The sequence below is a fragment of the Bos grunniens genome, chromosome 8 (genome assembly GCF_055505025.1).
Source record: "Bos grunniens cultivar Pamir isolate PY7600 chromosome 8, Bosgru_T2T1.0, whole genome shotgun sequence".
In the NCBI taxonomy this organism is placed as follows: domain Eukaryota; kingdom Metazoa; phylum Chordata; class Mammalia; order Artiodactyla; family Bovidae; genus Bos; species Bos grunniens.
The window spans coordinates 95,875,666-95,896,050 of NC_141172.1; the positions used below are offsets into that span (position 1 = coordinate 95,875,666).

Genomic DNA, 20,385 nt, shown 5'->3' on the forward strand with positions numbered 1-20,385 from the left:
GAAGCCTGGTGTGCTGCAGTCCAACGGGTCGCAAAGAGTTGGACCTGACTCAGCAACTCAACTGAACTGACTGAAGTCACAAATTCAAGGTCACCAAGTAGACAAACAGTGAATTTGTGGTTACCACTTCTCATTTTCTATAGAAGAACCCCAAGATTTAGGCAGGCTGGCCTCATCACCAGTTTCAAATATGTCTTTCTCCTCCTTCTGGGCCTTCTCTGCCCCAGACCACCTCTTCTACTAGGATTCCTGTTTAATATAATTTAATATATAATAACATATATATAATATATATATTATATAATATAATTTAATACATATAACTTAATATAACTCTGGAAAACACAGCTAAATCTTCCCCCAAATCTTTGAGGTTGGTGTCACCAACCCCATCTTACAGATGAGGTGAATCGTTAAGACCTGGTGAAAAGCTCTAGAACATCCTTCTTTCAAAGCTGTCTTCACCACCTTATTTGTAAAACCCATTTCCACAACCCATTTTCAGAACCTCCTGGAAGCATCTTAATAATCCCTGAATGTAGATCCCTCTCTCTTCAAAAATGTCCCTGGTTTGTGGTTACAGTGCTCTGAGACCACAGGGGTTAAGACCACAGGCTTATCATTCTTTGTCCCTCAGGTGTAGGAGGGACAAAGTGGCAGGACGAGCATATCTTTCTATGCTTTACCCACTAATCCAGTGATATTTCCTCTGAGAACCTTGTTTCAAGTATTCAAGGAAGACAGAAATGTAGGGTCACCTTTAGCATTTAAATCCCTGGTCATAATTTGATTACTTAAAACTACAGGAAAGCAAAAGAAGACACTAAAGTATTTTATCTTTGTATGTACTAATTGGGTTTCCCTGGTGGCTCAGATGGTAAAGAATCTGCCTGCAATGCAGGAGACCCGTGGTTTGATCCCTGGGTTGAGAAGATCCTCTGGAGAAGGGAATGGCTACTAACTGTAGTATTCTTGTCTGGAGAATTTCATAGAGGAGCCTGGCAAGCTGCAGTCCATGGGATTGCAAAGAGTCAGACACAACTGAGCAATTAACACTTTCAATGCACTAATTATTGTCCACCCCCACTCCTAAAACCTAGGTTTCTTAAAAAGTTACAGTTGATATTAAACTCAAGAAGGAAATTTAAGGACCTCAAACCAATAAATTTGTGGCCCACATTAGGCTAGAGACCCAAGTCAAAAAGTTTTTCTATTCCTCTAATTTAGTCTAGCTCAGCATCCCAACACACAGCCATGCTTAACACATTAATGATTGCGGGGTTTTGCAGAAACTAATGCCTATGGTGGTAATATGTCTCTGGTCGATACTGTGTTAATTAACATGCACTTGATGTGTTGATGGGCTGATAAATGGAGATCTTCACACATGAAGAATAGATAAATGAGTGCATGAACAACTGAAACAGTAATGCTTCTTTTTAGCAATGACTTTTGAGGAATATTAGTAATAAGTTGTTAAACCAAACAAAATAATCCAAACAATGTCATCCCTGGTAAACTGTCTACAAACAAAGCATAACTCTCATGATCTCTATAATTCTGTTTTGACAGTATGGCTGCTGGGTCTGACATATCTACAATCCTTCTGTTTGTAATAGCACCTTAACTGGATGATTTAAATGAGAGGAGATGGCTTGAAAATTTTCTACAATTATTTAAACACACATTTCAATTTTCCTGAATTGTGCAAAAGTAATTTGGAAGGTTAATTTCTGAAAATACCTGGTGGAATTTGCATACACCGAGCATAATTATTATTGATATTTGCACAGTTCTCCCTGCCCATGTGCATGCACTATTACCAAGTGCTAGGCAAGCCATGAAATTATTGAAGAAGTTGCTGTCAGTACAATACGGAGTCATCAATAAATGTTCGACCTCACCGAAGAAAAACAAACTACCACGTTCAGTTGCAGAAGTATGGTGTTCCTTTTTATTTGGGTGAAATCCGCAAAGATAAATCCATAACAAAAACAGGTGGTGATCTTTTGCAGTAAAGATTAATATTGCAAAGAATATCTGAGACTCAAGAGAAACGGAAGACACCATTGAAAAAGCCAGAGAAGTCTTAAGGATTGGTGAGGAAAAGGAAGGAAATATACTCATGCTACAGAGGGGTGTCAGAATGTACTCAGAGGGCTTCACTCCACATGGTTAGAAGAAAATCAGTAGAAATTGGGACTGTGGAAATCACAAATGCTTGGTGAATATGGCAAGAAATTGACTAAGCACTTAGAATAGGTTTTATGAATGAATGTTACAACATCGTTCTTTCCTTTGATCTACTTGGATGACAAATTCAATCAAAGAAATTATGCAGGGAAAAATAGTAGCAGTAAATACTACGAAGAGCTATTATAACATATTAGGGGTTGGGCCGTCATTAAGGGCTTTACATATATTAACTTATACAATTTTATAATAAATAATCATTTAGCTCACCAACATCTGTTAAAACCTTTCTTGTATTTGATACATAAGGGACTGTGAGAGACTAGAGTCCTTAACCCTTAAGGAGCTCACAGTCTATGGTATGAAACACGCACATCAAATGTATTTTTAGTACAGTATTAAACAGGTATGTATTTAATACATTTTATTGAAAAGCAGAAACATTACTTTGCCAACAAAGGTCCTTCCAGTCAAGGCTATGGTTTTTCCAGTGGTCATGTATGGATGTGAGAGTTGGACTGTGAAGAAAGCTGAGTGCTGAAGAATTGATGCTTTTGAACTATGGTGTAGGAGAAGACTCTTGAGAGTCCCTGTGACTGCAAGGAGATCCAACCAGTCCATTCTGAAGGAGATCAGCCCTGGGATTTCTTTGGAAGGAATGATGCTAAAGCTGAAACTCCAGTACTTTGGCCACCTCATGAGAAGAGGTGACTCATTGGAAAAGACTCTGATGCTGGGAGGGATTGGGGGCAGGAGGAGAAGGGGACGACAGAGGATGAGATGGCTGGATGGCATCACTGACTCGATGGACATGAGTCTGAGTGAACTCCAGGAGGTGGTGATGGACAGGGAGGCCTGGCGTGCTGCGATTCATGGGGTCGCAAAGAGTCGGACACGACTGAGCGACTGAACTGAACTGAACTGAGACATGGGAAAATAACTTCTCTGCTGGAGGGGAGTTCTTAGAGGAGAAAAAAAAAATCAAGGTGTCGATGGATAAATTGGTTTCTAGATCAATAAGAAATAATGTTGGCATTGGGCATGAAAAACAGTGCTGGGAAGTGGCAGTGTGTGCTTATATCGCTGTGAATGTCCCATTGTAGCTGACAGTGAGAGAAAAGGAAGACACAGGTGACCAAGCTTTTGAGTGCCATATGGGCAATATGGAGCCATTGAAAGATTTTAAAACAATGAAATGAAATGGACAAATTCTATTTTTAAAAAATCTTTATAGATCTGAGACTCTATAGAGAATAGATTTGCAGGGTTAATTCTAAAAGAAAGTAAGTTAAAATTAATCAAATGTGACCAGGGATTCAAACAACATATAAGGAGTGATGATCAACAGCATGGAATAAATTCACCAGTGTTGAGTATTTGTAACTAATAAATATACCAACAAGTAACAGAACACAGATTGTGTGTAAGTGGGACCAAGTGGTCAAGGAGACCATATAGCATGAAATGTTGTCTGTATGTTTTAGGCAATTCTTTGTCACTGAATATACTTTTAATCTTGCTTTCTATGAATCTATTATAAGATTAGTAGTTCCCAAACAGTTTTTTAGGTTTTTCTTTTTTAATTGAAGTATAGTTGATTTCCAGTGTTGTATTAGTTTCATTTATACAGCAAAGTGATTTGGTTACACATGTGTATATATATATGTATATATATTTTTAATTCTTTTCCATCATAGTTATTAGAAGATACTGAATACAGTTCCCTGTGCTATACAGTAAAACCTGGTTTATCCATATGGTAGTGTGCATCTCTTAATTCCTTATTCCCAGCTTCCAAACTTTTTTGATCATTGATCTATATTAGTAAAAAAGAAAATTGAGTACCTTCAAACAACAGAATGAGAAAGACTAGAGATCTCTTCAAGAAAATTAGAGATACTAAAGGAACATTTCATGCAAAGATGGGCTCGATAAAGGACAGAAATGGTATGGACCTAACAGAAGCAGAAGATATGAAGAAGAGGTGGCAAGAATACACAGAACTGTACAAAAAGATCTTCATGACCAAGATAATCACAATGGTGTGATCACTGACCTAGAGCCAGACATCCTGGAATGTGAAGTCAAGTGGGCCTTAGAAAGCATCACTACGAACAAAGCTAGTGGAGGTGATGGAATTCCAGTGGAGGTATTTCAAATCCTGAAAGATGATGCTATGAAAGTGCTGCACTCAATATGACAGCAAATTTGGAAAACTCAGCAGTGGCCCCAGGACTGGAAAAGGTCAGTTTTCATTCCAATCCCGAAGAAAGGCACTGCCAAAGAATGCTCAAACTACTGCACAATTGCACTCATCTTACACACTAGTAAAGTAATGCTCAAAATTCTCCAAGCCAGGCTTCAGCAATAAGTGAACCATGAACTTCTAGATGTTCAAGCTGGTTTTAGAAAAGGCAGAGGAACCAGAGATCAAATTGCCAATATCCTCTGGATCATGGAAAAAGCAAGTGAGTTCCAGAAAAACATCTATTTCTGCTTTATTGACTATGCCAAAGCCTTTGACTGTGTGGATCACAATAAATTGTGGGAAATTCTGAAAGAAATGGGAATACCAGACCATCTGACCTGCCTCTTGAGAAACCTATATGCAGGTCAGGAAGCAACAGTTAGAACTGGGCATGGAACAACAGACTGGTTCCAAATAGGAAAAGGAGTACATCAGGGCTATATATTGTCACTCTGCTTATTTAACTTATATGCAGAGTACATCATGAGAAACACTGGGCTGGAAGAAGCACAAGCTGGAATCAAGATTGCTGGGAGAAATCTCAATAACCTCAGATATGCAGATGACACCACCCTTACGGCAGAAAGTGAAGAGGAACTAAAAAGCTTCTTGAAGAGAGTGAAAGAGGAGAGTGAAAAAGTTGGCTTAAAGCTCAACATTCAGAAAACGAAGATCACGGCATCTGGTCCCAACACTTCATGGACAATAGATGGGGAAACAGTGTCACACTTTATTTTTTGGGGCTCCAAAATCACTGCAGATGGTGATTGCAGCCATGAAATTAAAAGACGCTTACTCCTTGGAAGGAAAGTTATGACCAACCTAGACAGCATATTCAAAAGCAGAGACATTACTTTGCCAACAAAGGTCTGTCTAGTCAAGGCTATGGTTTTCCCAGTGGTCATGTATGGATGTGAGAGTTGGACTGTGAAGAAAGCTGAGCACCAAAGAATTGATGCTTTTGAACTGTGACGTTGGAGAAGACTCTTGAGAGTCCCTTGGACTCCAAGGAGATCTACCAGTCCATTTTAAGGAGATCAGTCCTGGGTGTTCTCTGGAAGGAATGATGCTGAAACTGAAACTCCAGTACTTTGGCCACCTCATGCGAAGAGTTGACTCATTAGAAAAGACCCTGATGCTGGGAAGGATTTGGGGCAGGAGGAGAAGGGGACAACAGAGGATGAGATGGCTGGATGGCATCACTGACTCAATGGACGTGAGTTTGAGTGAACTCTCGGAGTTGGTGATGGACAGGGAGGCCTGGCATGCTGCAATTCATGGGGTCGCAAAGAGTTGGACATGACTGAGTGACTGAACTGAAGTGAATGACTATATATTACTACTTTATTTATATATTACATAATTGTGCAACTGTCACTGGCTGGCATTTCCAAGAGAAGACAGTGGATATAAATTCTTATTTTAAAACATGTCTTTGATCAACGCTTGGTTTCTAGAGGCTTTACAACCTATCTAGAACAGAGCCCACCATCTTTTCCTTTCACCCTCTTATGCCTCTCCTCAGTAAAAGTCATGACCAAACACAGTCCTGGGGGAGGTAGTGGGGGGTGGATAAGAAATAGAAACAAAAAACATATAGTCCTCCAAACCAGACACCAGCAGACTTCACTGCTACCTCTTTCTCCCTCCTTTCATATCATTTTCAGTTATTTCCACCTTCTAAATACCCTGTATATCAGCTTTTTCTTCCTAAATGGCTATCCTAATTTCAGCTGCCATTTCTTCCTTGGGCTGTGAGCTAAGACAGCCCTGATTAGAATGTTAGCCACACCCTAGTACAATGCGACCTTCTGGAAGTTACTTAACCTCAGTTTCTCCATCTGTAAACAGAATAATACATTTTTCAGAGTTGTTATGGAAATCGAATGAGTAATGTATATGATTTTGATACAGTCCAGCCACATAGCAAGCAGTTAATTTGTGTAAGCTATAATTATACTTTAATCTCCCTACTGCTAGTCTCAGATGTCAACTTCCAGCTCACCTCTGCATTAATCCATCCACCGTAGGTTGTATAAAAGTGATTTTCTAAAACACCAATTTGACCAAATCACTGTCATTCTTAAGACAGGTTTTCCATGATTCTCCATCAACTACAAGACCAATAGAAACATTTTGCAGAACAGAAAAGGCTCTTCATGAAATAACCTGTATTTATATTTCCTATCCTGTTTCTGCCACTCCTGAACATGCCCCCTTATGCTACAGATATACTGAAATACTTGCACCCCTTCACGTAGACCGTGTCCCCTCCATCCTCTGAGCCTTTGTCCCTGTGCACAGATAGGAACATTCTGCTCCCACCAATCCTCCAACCACCATGTTGTAGCTCAGCCTTCAACATTTAGGCAATGATTCTGATGTGAATTCTTTCCTGGTCCTCACGCTGAAAGGAGTTGATTTTTCTCATCATCTGTGCTCCTAAGACCCTTTCTCTATTCCCTGGTCATAGCATTCTGCATACTGTACTGTAGTTACTTCCTCTGCCCTCATCCACAGCACCATGTACCATGATCACCCCAGGAGGCGTTCTCCCAACTAGATGGTGTGATCCCTGAGGGAAGAGCCTTAGAATCTAGAACAGCAATATCACATCTATTAAGGGCTCAAGGCAGGCTTGGAATGTTTCCTGGGTGACTATATTTGCAGTGCAAGTCAGGGAGAAACATTTTCCTAGGAAACTTCCCAACCATCCAGCTCCCTACATGTATGGAAAGTCTTTGACTTTGCATCTTGAAGCCTTTGTAATTTGCTGTCCACTGGTGGTGAGGGAAATAAGTTTTCATCTAAGCACAACTATGTGGTTAGAAGACCAGCTGTCAGGCTTCCCTGGTAGTCAAAGTGGTTGGGAGTCCACCTGCCAATGCAGGGCACACAGGTTCCATCCCTGGTCCAGGAAGATCCCACCTGCTGAGAAGCAACTAAACGCATGCAGCACAACTACTGAGCCTCCATGACATAACCACTGAATCACGCGCACCCAGAGCCCACAGCCCATGGCAATGAGAAGCCGTGCATCATGACGAAGAGTAGCCCCACTCGCTGCAACTAGAGAAAACCCTCACACAGCAGCAAAGAGCCAGTGCAGCCAAAAATAAATAAATTTTAAAAAATATGTCTTAAAAAAAAAAAAAAAGACAAGCTGTCTAGTGGAAAGAGCATGGACATGGGACTCTGAGCCCTGCACTGGACTCTGTTATGCTCATTTTCAGTTGTTTGATTTTGAGCAAGTTATGTAACTTTTCTAAGTTTCAGTTTGCCCTTCTGTAAGTTAGAAATAACAACAAACCACGTAGGATTATCTTGAAGATTCAATGAAATAATTTGTGTTAAATATTTAGTACTTAGTATGAATTTAATAAATGATCAGCATGGCAGTTGTTCTCATTTTTATCAACCTCAAAATTCAATCACACACAGCCATCCGGATGGCTATTTGAAAAAACAAAACAAGACAGGAAGTAATGGTGCAGCTGCCATGGAATACCACCTGGTAATGCCTCGAAAGATTAAACATAAAATTACTCCATGCTCTAGCAACTCCACTTCCAGGTATATTCCCAAAAGAACTGAAAGTAGTGGACCTGAACAGATATTTGTACACAAATGTTCTTAGCAACATTATTCACAACAGCCAAAAGTTGGAAACAACCCAAAAGTCCATCAAAAGGTGAATGGATAAAGAATATGTTCCTATCTATACAATGTAATATTGTTCAACAAGTACTGTGTGATTCGACATACATGAGGTAACCTGAGTAGATGAATGGATAGGACAGAAAGTAGGGTGGTGATTTTCTAGGGCTGGGAGGAGTGGGGAATGGAGAGTTAGTATTTAATGGGCACAGAGTTTCAGTTCAGGAAGACGAAAAAATTCTGGAGATGGATGGTGGTGAGAGTTGCACAGCTATGTGAAGGTACTTAGTGACACTGAACTGTCCACTTAAAATGACTAAAACAATGTATTTTATGTGTGTTTCACTATGATGAGAATCCAGTCAACAAGACAATCAGATCTGCAAGAATCCTTAAACAGCTCTAGCAAAGCTGTTAAAGTGAAGCCAAGAAGACTCCATGTTCCTTTAACTCCAATCTGATTCCTTTATCCCAGAACAATCCTGCGATCTAAAAGTCTTTATTTTCCATGGCCAAGTGAGTGTGCCCTTGCGCGCGCTGACACACACATGCACACACACAGAGTGTCTGGGGCCCATGGAGACACAACCTGGAAACAGGGCTTGCCAGGATTAGGGCGCCAGGGCCAGCCCATGTGTCACTCACCCAGAAGACCGCCCTCCATGGAGAGAAAGCACCTCATAGTCCCCTCACAAAGAGGATAATAAATTCCGATTCGCCAAGGAAGCTTGGAGTCTAAATACCAGCAAGGCTCAGCCCCTGCAAGTGGGGACGAATTATCTGAAAGGTCATCCTAGAGACACTGAACAAAGGGCCTCGAGCAGCTGGGTCTCTTAATTTGAGGAAACACTGAAGCCTTTAAAGACACCAGAGACAGAGCTGGAGAAATGGGAAAGTGGAGCGGCCTTCTGAGCTCAGGGAGGATTTAATAGGAAGGGAAACACAAGCCCCACAGGAGGTCCGGGGCCCTGAAGCCACCTCTTCTCGAGGCCAGGCTGAGGGCCTCTGGAAGGAGCCGCCATCACCTGCGCTGGGCTGGGCTGGCCCTTGCTGGCACTGCATTCAAACAGAGTGGCTCTGATCTCAGCGATTAAAGCTTTAAAACCACAAGCCTCAGGAAGAGAGAGGGCTCAAGGAACAGCCTGCCATACACCCCTGTTCACTCTGTTCCAGGCTGCAGGCTGCTCACACAGCCCAGTCTGTCTCCAGAAAATTCCAGAGGCCTCTCAGGAATCCAAGGCCAGGCCTCAGCCAGCAGCCTCTCGCTTGGGCCCTGCTGTCACAACCCCACAGGCTGTAAGACGGAAAGCTCCGTGGGAGGGCCAGGTGGTCGGCAGGAAGTGGCTTGCTGGCCTGGAGTCATTCCCAGCTTCCAATAACCCTCTGTCTAGGGGGAGGAAAAAAATTTGAAGGAAGGGGAATGAAAGGGGCACCTTAACCGGAGCGAAAAACTGAGCAAATATCTTCTTCCTGCACAGAGGGCACTCGAAGGGTAGAATTGCTGAGTGCCTCAAAGAGTAAGGGCCCAGAACTGGTGTGTACTGAGCTAAGACCTGTCCAACCAGAGAGAGAAGGAGCTCACATCATGGAAGAAAGTGAAAGTCACTCAGTGGTGTCCAACTTTTTCTGACCCCATTGACTGTAGCCCTCCACTCCTCTGTCCATGGGATTTCCCAGGCAGGAATAGGGGGTAGCCTTTCCCTTCTCCAGGGGAGTCTTCCCAACCCAGGAATCGAACCCAAGTCTCCCACTTTGCGGGCAGATTCTTTACTATCTGAGCCACTGGGAAGTCCCTCACATTGTGGACCAACTGCTTAATCAAGATTTTCCTCATTGACTTTAATCCTTACAACAACTTTGTGTAGGAGGTATCGCTGCCACCATGTTAGACAAAAGAAAATGGCAGAACCCAAATTCGAAGCTACATCCAGATGGTTCTAAGATCTTCTCCATGGTACCATGCCGCCCCCAAGTCAGGCCTTTCACCACATGAGCTACCTATGCCTTGCAAATTGATTCTAACTCATATATTTGAGACTTAGTAGCTTGCCAAGTATCACACTGCTCATGAGTTACAGAACTGGGACTGGAATTCATTTCTAACTGATTCCGAAGTGGATGTGCTTTCCTCCATGCCTCATATATCTTTAGTTAAAATAAAATAATCCCATGGCTTCTTGCCAATCAGCAAACATTTTGCTCCCTCACTCTTGAAGCCTAAGCTCTTTAAAGAGTAGCTCAGTAATTGTGCTGCCCCTGTGCCCCAGAAGTCACAATTTACTGCAGAATGAGGTGATATGAAACAAAACAGACACTTCTCCCAGGCCAAAGAGAGCCTGTCTGGATTGCACAGACCTGATGACTTTTATTGAGAAGATCTGAAGCTCATTTTGGTATAAAAAGTGGTGGAGGAAAGTGGCGTGTACACTTTAACTGATATGTGTTCCGTTTCCACTCTGACAAATCATTTTAGCTTTTTGCTTTTAGTGAGGTAAGGCCTAGTGGGCTTGGGTGATGGAGATGACCAAGCATTTCTTGAAGGAAAATTAGCTGTCACTACCCAAAGCGGTAAGAATGGGTCTCCCTTCCATGGTTCACGTGGCCCAGGAAATGCACATCTCTCTCTGCTCTTCAGATGTCAATACTGTTAAGGTCTCATAGGAAATTCATGCATATATAATCAGATACTTCTCTTATTTTCTTGGGGAAAATGCTGCCAGAAGCAGAAACATACAAATTGAGAGGAATGGAAATCATCTAGGATATTGCTTAATACTTTATAGTTTCAGTCGAAATGACAAAGACCACTTTAAAGATTACCTGTGTCTAATGGGCAGGAAACAGTTAATCCACAAAGGCTTAAAAGAAACCCCTTAAGTTTAAAAAAAAAAAAAAATCCCAGGGCCAGGCAGCTCCCATGAGCAAAAGCCTTGAAGACATTCATGGTAAAGAAAGCTTTAAGGATGGGCTCTCTTGAGCAGTGGGAGAACTCTCCCATTGCAGACTTGTGGTTCCAACATTATGCACAGTAGAAATTCTGAAAAAACAAAAATTCCTTCTGCAAATGTTTATAAATGCTAGATAAAATGTAACAAACTTTCATTTAGATGCATGGCTTGAGATCATAAGAGATCCTCAGTGGTCAGAAATGAATAAAAAACTCAAAATCAAGGTTGTAGGCATGTGTGCTGATACTCTAGTTGCCCTGAAGTGACCAGGGGCAGACATGGTTACTTACAGTAATCCTGGGTCTTTAATCTGAATGCCCATGCTGTAATAAGACACGAGGTCTTGTGCTTATGCAAGAGGGGGAGAGTCAGAACTTAGTCACTTGGCAAACAACAGAATCTATGAAGAATAACCATACAATAAAAGGATAAGCTAGAAATAATCTACCTATCTCCAAAGACAGATGCCAACCTTGTCTTCCTCAAACAGTTTGCAGTTAGGAAAAGTTTGTAAACACCAACTTGTACCACATGTATATCTGAAGCTCTAATTGGTTTCATTCATATAATCCTGAAACCTCCAAGCTGGAATATTACACAAAACAGGTTCCAGACTTCAGATACTCCTGAAGCACCTATAAGAAGAAAATACCACCATTCTTATAGGCAAACATCCACAATCAAAAATGAACACGATTTCCACAGATAACGACCCTCTCCAGATGAACTCTACATCCAAGACTAAAAACATATCCAAAAACTGATCTATTGTGTCAACAGAAACACAAAGGGTAGAATTAAGCCCTAAAGAAATCAGATAATCCATTTCATTGATACTGTCCTATGGACAGAGGAGGGTGCCTAGGGGGCTACTGTCCAAAGGGTCACAAAGAGTCAGACACATATGCAACCACGCACTTAAGTATGTTAAACAGCTTAAGAGGCATACAAAAGAGCTCCCTCCAAAATTAGACACTCAAAAAAAAAAAAAAGCTACTTTTAAAAGAATTCAGTCAAACTTATAGGAATGAAAAATATAGTCATTGAAATAGAAAAAACAGGAAGCAGTCTATAAATGAAGAGATATCTTGTGAACCAACTGATAGATCTGAGGTCAAAAACTGAAGCAACCTAACACAACAGAAAGAGAATGGATATTGGGGTCGGATAGGCTGGGCTGAATTTTGCATAAAAGAAGCCACATAAATCTAAAAAATAGCAACTAGTACTTACGAAGTGCTGATTATGTACAAGGCATATGATAAACACATTATATGTTAATTCATGAAATACATAGAAGGTAGGACTACACCAAAGCCTTTGACTGTATGGATCACAAGAAACTGTGGAAAATTCTGGAAGAGAAGGGAATACCATACCACCTGACCTGCCTCTTGAGAAACCTGTATGCAGGTCAGGAAGCAACAGTTTGAACTGGACATGGAACAACAGACTGGTCCCAAATAGGAAAATGAGTACTTCAAGGCTGTATATTGTCACCCTGATTATTTAACTTATATGCAGAATACATCATGAGAAACGCTGGGCTGGAGGAAGCACAAGCTGGAATCAAGATTGTTGGGAGAAATATCAATAACCTCAGATATGCAGATGACACCACCCTTATGGCAGAAAGTGAAAAAGAACTAAAGAGCCTCTTAATGAAAGTGAAAGTGGAGGGTCAAAAAGTTGGCTTAAAGCTCAACATTCAGAAAATGAAGATCATGGCACCTGGTCCCATCACTTCATGGCAAATAGGGAAACAATGGAAACAGTGACAGACTTTATTTTGGGGGGCTCCAAAATCATTGCAGATGGTGACTGCAGCCATGAAATTGAAAGACGCTTACTCCTTGGAAGAAATGCTGTGACCAACCTAGACAGCATATTAAAAAGCAGAGACATTACTTTGCCAACAAAGGTCCATCTAGTCAAAGCTATGGTTTTTCCAGTAGTCACGTATGGATGTGAGAGTTAGACTATAAAGAAAGCTGAGCGCCGAAAAATTGATGCTTTTGAACTGTGGTGTTGGAGAAGACTTTAAGAGTCCCTTGGACTGCAAAGAGATCCAACCAGTCCATCCTAAAGGAAATCAATCCTTAATATTCATTGGAAGGACTGATGTTGAAGCTGAAACTCTAATATTTTGGCCACCTGATGGGAAGAACTAACTCATTTGAAAAGACCCTGATGCTGGGAAAGATTGAAGGTGGGAGGAGAAGGGGGCAACAGAGGATGAGATGGTTGGATGACATCACTGACTCAATGGACATGAGTTTGAGTAAACTCCGGGAGTTGGTGACGGACAGGGAGACCTGGCGTACTGCAATCCATGGGGTCACAAAGAATTGGACATGACTGAGCGACTGAACTAAACTGATGGGGTAGGAATTATTCTCTCCATGTTTACGGGTGATAAAATGGAGACTTAGGAAGAAAACATCTTGCCCCCACATGCTGCCAATAATTGAAAGAGCTAGGATTCAAACCTAGGTCCCTCTCACTCCACAGTTCATTGTCCTAAAAAGGAAGCTTTATTGCCTGCTCTATTAGCTTCCAATTCAATTTGAATCAGCTGTGTAGGCTTCCATTGCCCACACATAGGAAAAAAAAATATTGTATTATGAACTTTCTTTCTCTTGAAGACCTAATAGAGGCTTTCAAGAACATAGTTCACAGCTCTCTCCTCACTGGTAGCTGCAGAATTTGATTTACAGCTCAAACTGTAGGCCAGGGGATTGTGGAAGACGAGGGTGAGACAGGCATCCGGTGTCAGCACAGGCAAAAGGCAAGTTCAGAAGTCCTCTAAGTCTGAAAGGCTCAGGCAGATAAACAGTGATCAGAATCTGTCAGGGACGGGTCTGAGAAGTCAGTAAAATGCTAGAGGACTGGGATGACTTTGAAAGTCAAGGCTAGCAAAAGGCTCCAAAATGTGGTAGTTCAGATGATTACCAAGATCCGTATGATCAACGTGCAATTCTGACCTGGATCAGGAATAAAAGTTATCTTTTTGCTGTTGTCTTATTCTCTCCCATTTCCAACTGAGGGCTAGAAACTGAGTCTCCAGAGGAAGCCTGAGAAGTAGCAACCACCCTTGCCTCTGACTATGCAGGAAACAGAGACCTATAAAATCAGATGCCCAGTATGCCCCAGCCCAGGCTTTATCTCCAGAAGGTGATGACCCCTTATTAACACTGCGCAGGTGACCTTATTACTGAAGTTTTATGCAAATACCAAAGCTCACAACGCATTTCTAGGAACAGGTATTTTAGATTCCACAGCTAGTTTCTCAGCTGTGTAAATAACTACTAAACATTTCTAAGAAATAAAAGCAAATTGCTAGAGAGCTTGCAGAAAGTGGTCACATTAGTAACATAAATGTAAGACACATGAACAAAAGTCAAAGCCAAGAAAATGTAGCTGTTCATAATTTGTTTTCTCCGACTTTTAGATAGGCTCTTGGATCGTTAGCAAGGCTTGAAATGAGATAGGCTGGGGCGTGGGACTCTACTGAGTGCTTGCACCTGGACAGACCTCTCCTGGAGCAACAGACACAAAGAAACCAGGAGAGACCAAAAATAACTACAGGAATGAGCAGTTGGGGCAATTATGAACAAGATACAAAAAGGCCACAAACTGCCATTTTGGAGGTTTTGGGTGCAGGATTAAGGACTGCTCATGATCCCTGCACATAGCACAGTCAAGGGGGTAATCAGACCACCCAAACCTTCCCACCAGCTAGGCCTTAACCCACCCACACACCCTTATCCTCCTTCCATTTAAGGAACCAGCCCCTCCCTTCCTCCAGGAGCAAACAAGGGTACCTGTTTCTTGCTCTTGCTCCCTGGTATTGCAGTATAGGTCCCCTAATAACCTTGCCTGAATTTCTTGTCTGGCCTCATCAATTTCTATTGATTAAAGGGTCCAAGCACCTGGGTTGAAACATACTTTGCTATTTAAGAGGTGGAGTATCTGGTGTAGTTATACCTGGCAGAGAGGGAGGGGGAGATCCCGGGGCAGGTGAAGCAAGTGCTGTTTGTGCAGTTTAGTTTAGCGTACCCCAGGCTTGGGGTGCAGTTTATGGGGAATTCAGGTTCCAGCACTGGAAAAGCCCCCCTGAAAGCACAAGTACCACAAGCAGACGTCAAGGGGATGGCAAGCGGCCCAGACCTAGATTATTCATCAGCACAGGAATGACCCGAGATTAGAAATTTCTCCTGAAATGCCCGTCCGAAAGTTGTTTAAATTTCCTCGATGTGTGGAAGATGTGTGTCTAATAAACCCTAACATCTTTAAGTTTCTCATAAGACAACAAAAGTAGATGAACTTAAACCAACTTAAACCTGTTTGGCAATTAATGTTCCAGTGTTTTATCTTCTTTGAAATGACCTAGATATTAAATAAATCCCTATCATTTCATTTAATTTAACAAAAAAGTTTCAAGCAACCAAAATCCAGAGAGACTTTGATAGACATTCTCCAAGCATAATTTACTCCTACAGTTTACCTAAAAGCTCCTTATCTTAGTTACATTTGCTTTAAAATTTCATCATGTCAAGTTATTTTCCTTGTTGATAAATGTTATAACAGAAACAATATGCACTTATTAGCTTTCAGTAACCCTAGATACAATAAATGATATCTAATACTGACAAATCTAGAGACATATCTATAGTAATCAAGCCCACAAGTTTAAACTGGCTTTAATACAGAGATTAATAAATTTATTCTGGCCAATTTCTTCTATATTTCTGAGAATTCATATAAGCACTTAATTGCCTTTAAGTCAGTAAAACAGAGTTCATTTACAAATTACTTTTTACATAAAGACTGAGCCAGAGATCTCATAGTTTTCCTGCTAGAGTTTTAAAAGGCCTCCTCTTTTTTTTATTCCTCAGCTGCAGGGACTACAGATGATCAGATAAGTTCCCGAGAGCCCAGGCAGAACAGTTACATTTTAAAGACATGGGGAGAGAGATGCTAGCTCTTCTTTTTCTCTCGCTCTTTAAAGTCCTACTAAGTAACCCAAGGCTGGAGTCTCAGGCAGTGTGGGCTGTTTGCATTTCAAGGCTTAAGTGCTCAACCTGTGCCCACAATTGCTGTAGAGACTCGCAGGAGAGACTGGATAGACAAAAATCACATAAAACATAAATCCTTTTAAATTCACCGACGGAGACTCAACATGTACCAACTACAGAAACTTAAAGTCACAAATGAGAAACAAAGAGACGGTCTTACTGTGCGGTGGTCTCCCAGGGCACTTGGTCCAGCCCAACTCCTCTCTCAAATGGCCCTTCTGCCACCTGGAGTTGGAAACACAAAACAGAGGACTATTGCAGGGGTCCTGAAAAGATGACCCAAAGGGAGTCTCCAGGATAAAAGTGGACAGGAGCAAAAGCAGGGTACTGCTGCCAGATTCCTGCACACAGCACCGCCACGGGGATGGGCAGACCACCTAAGCCACCCTCCGCCTCACCCACCAATCAGCCCTTACCCTCACCCTATTTAAAGAACCAGCCCCACCCTCCTTGGAGAGCAGGCAAGGGCACCGGTTTCTTGTTCTTGCTTCCCTGTGCTGCAGCGCCAAGTCCCAATAAAGCCTTGCCTGAATTTCTCATCTGGCCTCTTGTCAATTTCCGTTGATTAAAGGGTCCAAGGACCCAGTCAGTAACAGAAATATTTACGATCATAATGCTAATAGGACTCTGGCTTTAAAAGTCCTTGTCTCGAGTTCTCCAATCCTCTAGAATTAATACCATTAGCTCTAATTTACAGAAAGGAAAACTGAGGCAAGAGAAGTTCATGGGAATTAGCCAAGGTCAAATAAGTCGTAAGTGACAGGCCAGACTCTGACTTCAAGTTTCTCTGATTCTAAAACCTGCACCCTTGCCAAATCTCTTGGTGCCAAAGTGGTAGCTGACTCGAAGAAAGCACTTGCAGAAAATGGTTTAAGTTAATCTTATACAGTAAAATTGATCATTGGATAAATGTAAGGAACTGGCTGAACATATGGCCAAGTTATCCATCAACGAAGTAAAGGACAGTGTACCACCAGTTCATTGACAAGAAGATTCAGGAGGTGTTTAGTAGAAAGAATAGCATAAATAGCATAAATTAAAATATGTGACATGGTCACAAAACTGAACTGTTAGGGGTTTATGCTGCATCAAACGACTCCTCGGACAGCTCACTCTGTTTTGGGTTTCCTGCTGTAAGAGGAAGATGGATGAAGTGGAGGATGTTCTCTAAAGAGCAAACAAGATGGTAAACTGTCAGAATGATGGTAGCATGTCAAATAATGGAAACCTCAACATGTTTAATTTAGAGACTCTATGATAAGAATTCAAGATATTCTCACCCACAGGCAAATGTGGAAACTCCAGGATTTTAGAAAGAAGAGAAATACCTCTGGGATACAATAATAGATTGTGACGATACCTGTTTCTGGATTTAAATTTTAATTCTACTACTAACCAGTTATATGGCCTTGAGTAAATTACCTAGCCTCTCTGTGTCTCAGTGTTCTCATCAATAAAATCAGACATATAATAGTATCATCCACATAGGACTGTTTTGAAGATTGGGTTGATAAAATAAATTTAACACAAGTCATTACCATAGCAGAGTGTAAATATCACTATTTATTATTTGCTGTTGCTACTTCTCCAATCATGAGACTCATGAACTTCCCAAGAACAGCATCAATTTCTCCAGCCAGGAGAGCAGCTTGCAGATTGCTCCCCTCTTCCTAAGTTTTGAGGGGAGCCCACATTTACCTTGGGTGAGCCTTCCATTTGTCTGAAGCACTCTAAATGCCTGTAACATTCTATCCAAACCAGCCCATAGAACAGAAATGCTTCTTAGACACAGTCCCTAGATCTGCCATCTCCTAATTACTAGCTGTGTGATCTAGCTTCTGAGAGCCTGAATTGTGTCAGCTGCAAAAATGCCTTTTTGGAATAAAGATGACTAAGAAGATGTATGTGGCCATTTCTAGCATCATGCCCAGAGCAAGACAGAAAGCTCAGGACATGTTGCTTCTTTCCACAGCTTGAGAAGAGAAGCTGTGACAATGTGATAGTTCTGGAATAAGCCCCTCGAGTCAAATAGGTCCTGAGCACCATGATGCTACAAACACAAAGAGGGATAAAGTCTAACCCCCCTCCCACAATCCTGAAAGTGCTCATGGTTTGGAAGAAGAGACAGTAGGAAAACTAACAAGACCTTAATAGCATGGCCAGGGCTAATGACCTCAGCCAGAACGGTATCACAGATAGGGGTGAGAGGCTGCACTCACTGTGTGACTTGACGAGTTAAGTGAGAGGTGGGGTGGAGAGAGGGCAAGGAGAGAGCAGTCTTAAGAAACTTAGGAGAAAGAGAGGGCAGGAGATGGAGAGGGAGATCCAGAGTTATCCAGAGGAGTGTGTGTGTGTGTGTGTGTGTGTGTGTGTGTGTGGCGCTGAGGCCATGTTTATAACCTCAAACAAACAATGAAGAGGTAGTAATTAAATATCCATAGGAAAAGGGCAACCACCATGGAAGCCTGGTTGAAACTCCCGGGGTGTGTCCTCAGAGTTAACTGATCAGAGTACAGACAAGCTGGCCTGTCTCTGCATCTGGGTGGAATGTCACAGTTCATACAGGGACAAAGGGGCAGTTCCAGAAGTTCCTGTTCTAGAGATGCAACCAGACCTTCAGCACCCCCACAGGAACAAATCTTCTATTGAGCCCTTGGAGCCCTGCAGTTACCCATGAAGACAGCAGGAATTTCCCCAACTCTTCCCCTTTGAGGTAGAGGGTCTGGGTGGAAAACTGACAACTCACCACATTTGTTCCTCCCTTTGTTTTTTTGTTTTTCCTTGGGAATCGGCACATTTTGCATTGAGGTTTGCACAAAGCAAAACAGCTCCAGTGTCGAATGGAAATCCAGCAGGCTCTTCCCAAGATGTGCTGTTCCCTTTGTCCAGCCTGCCGACTTGGGAGAGGGGGCCTGGGACATAATGCCTGCGCCTCTTGGGAAGCACATACGGACAATGGTTTGTGTGTGAAAAGGGGAACAGATTAACCAGGACCAGGGTATCTCCCAGTTGCTTTCCTTAAAGAAAGACTCTATTGCCAGGAAGCAAAGCACACACAAAAAACAATACCTAAGCTAACAGCATTCTGGCTTTAATATACTCAGAAATAACAGAACATGGGCAAGCTACAACTTTCCAAATCCCCTCGAAAATCCTTCGCGGGAGCAGAGATGGTTTGTCAAATCTATACTCTTTGTTTAATACATTTGTTCTTTTGTTTGATCAAGGTGGGGGGAGGGAGCTGTCTAACTCATTATATTGGGGGAGCTGCATTCATTCCTTTGTGCTTCTTTTGCTCCTTCTAATCTTTATTAAAATCAAAAGAAGAACCTCTCTAATCCTTCCAATGATAATTTATTTCTCAACCTACAAAGTCAGAGTCTTCACTATTACTTTAAAAACAAATCAATGCAACGATTTTAATTAAAAGTGAAAGAGGGTGAACTGAAAAAAAAATAAATAGGCATTTGTTAGATCAACGCACAAACTTGTTTACAATTAATGGGCAACAGAGCTCCTGGTGGTAAAGAATGTCTCACTGTAGTTGGTAAATTCTCTGGACTTTCATTGGAGTCTTTAGAGGGAAAAACACATCCAGAAGTCTCCTAATGAAATGCTCTAATCCTGGGAAATTGTATGCTTCAAAATGTGCTCACCTCCCCAACTCTGCCAGCCAGCCTCCTCCTTGGCTGGAAGACTCAGTGGGTTCTATTTTAGCAGGGGTTATTCATCTCAGATAGCAGAGGAGGTTTGGTTTTCTCACAAGGAGAAAAAAAGGGCTCTGTGTTACTCAGGAGACAGGCTTTGGCCTGCCCGCTGGTGGGTGGGGCTGGTGAAGTCGACTATGATCTTCAGGAAGGCTCCGGTTTCTCCGAAGGGAGAGAAAACCACACGGAATAGGAGGTGGGTGTCCCCGCAAAGACCACTGGAAAAAAAATAGTGATTTCCTGAAGGGAAACCTCGTGGAAACGAAATGGGATTATTTCAATGTCTTCAGTGTGTATTTATTGAGAAGCTACGGAGTTCCAGCAATGGGGCTTACGGATTGCATTTCAAGGGGTGATCTTTCGATGAGTTTAGCATGGCTCAGCGGTTACCCAGCACCCACTGAGTCAGGCCCTGAGCTCAGCAAGCGGACACTGAGAGGAGTCATACAGAGTCCAAGTTCACGGTTTGGTAGAGGAGGCGAAAAATGTGATGAAAGCAGTGGCTGTCATGTATGCTAAGTGCTGTGGGGTTACACGGAGCGAGAGGAAGCCTC

At 42.0% G+C, this 20,385-nt stretch overlaps 1 long non-coding RNA gene across 2 annotated transcripts in view; it reads right to left on the bottom strand.

Moving 5' to 3' along the window:
• Nucleotides 1-16,535, bottom strand: part of LOC147367736 (uncharacterized) — a 117,396-nt gene extending 100,861 nt beyond the window's left edge. For both annotated transcript variants that reach the window (XR_015132031.1, XR_015132032.1), the window contains exon 1: nt 16,285-16,535. This is a non-coding gene — a long non-coding RNA (uncharacterized LOC147367736). The remainder of the gene's footprint in view (nt 1-16,284) is intronic.
• Between the last annotated feature and the right edge of the window lie 3,850 nt (nt 16,536-20,385).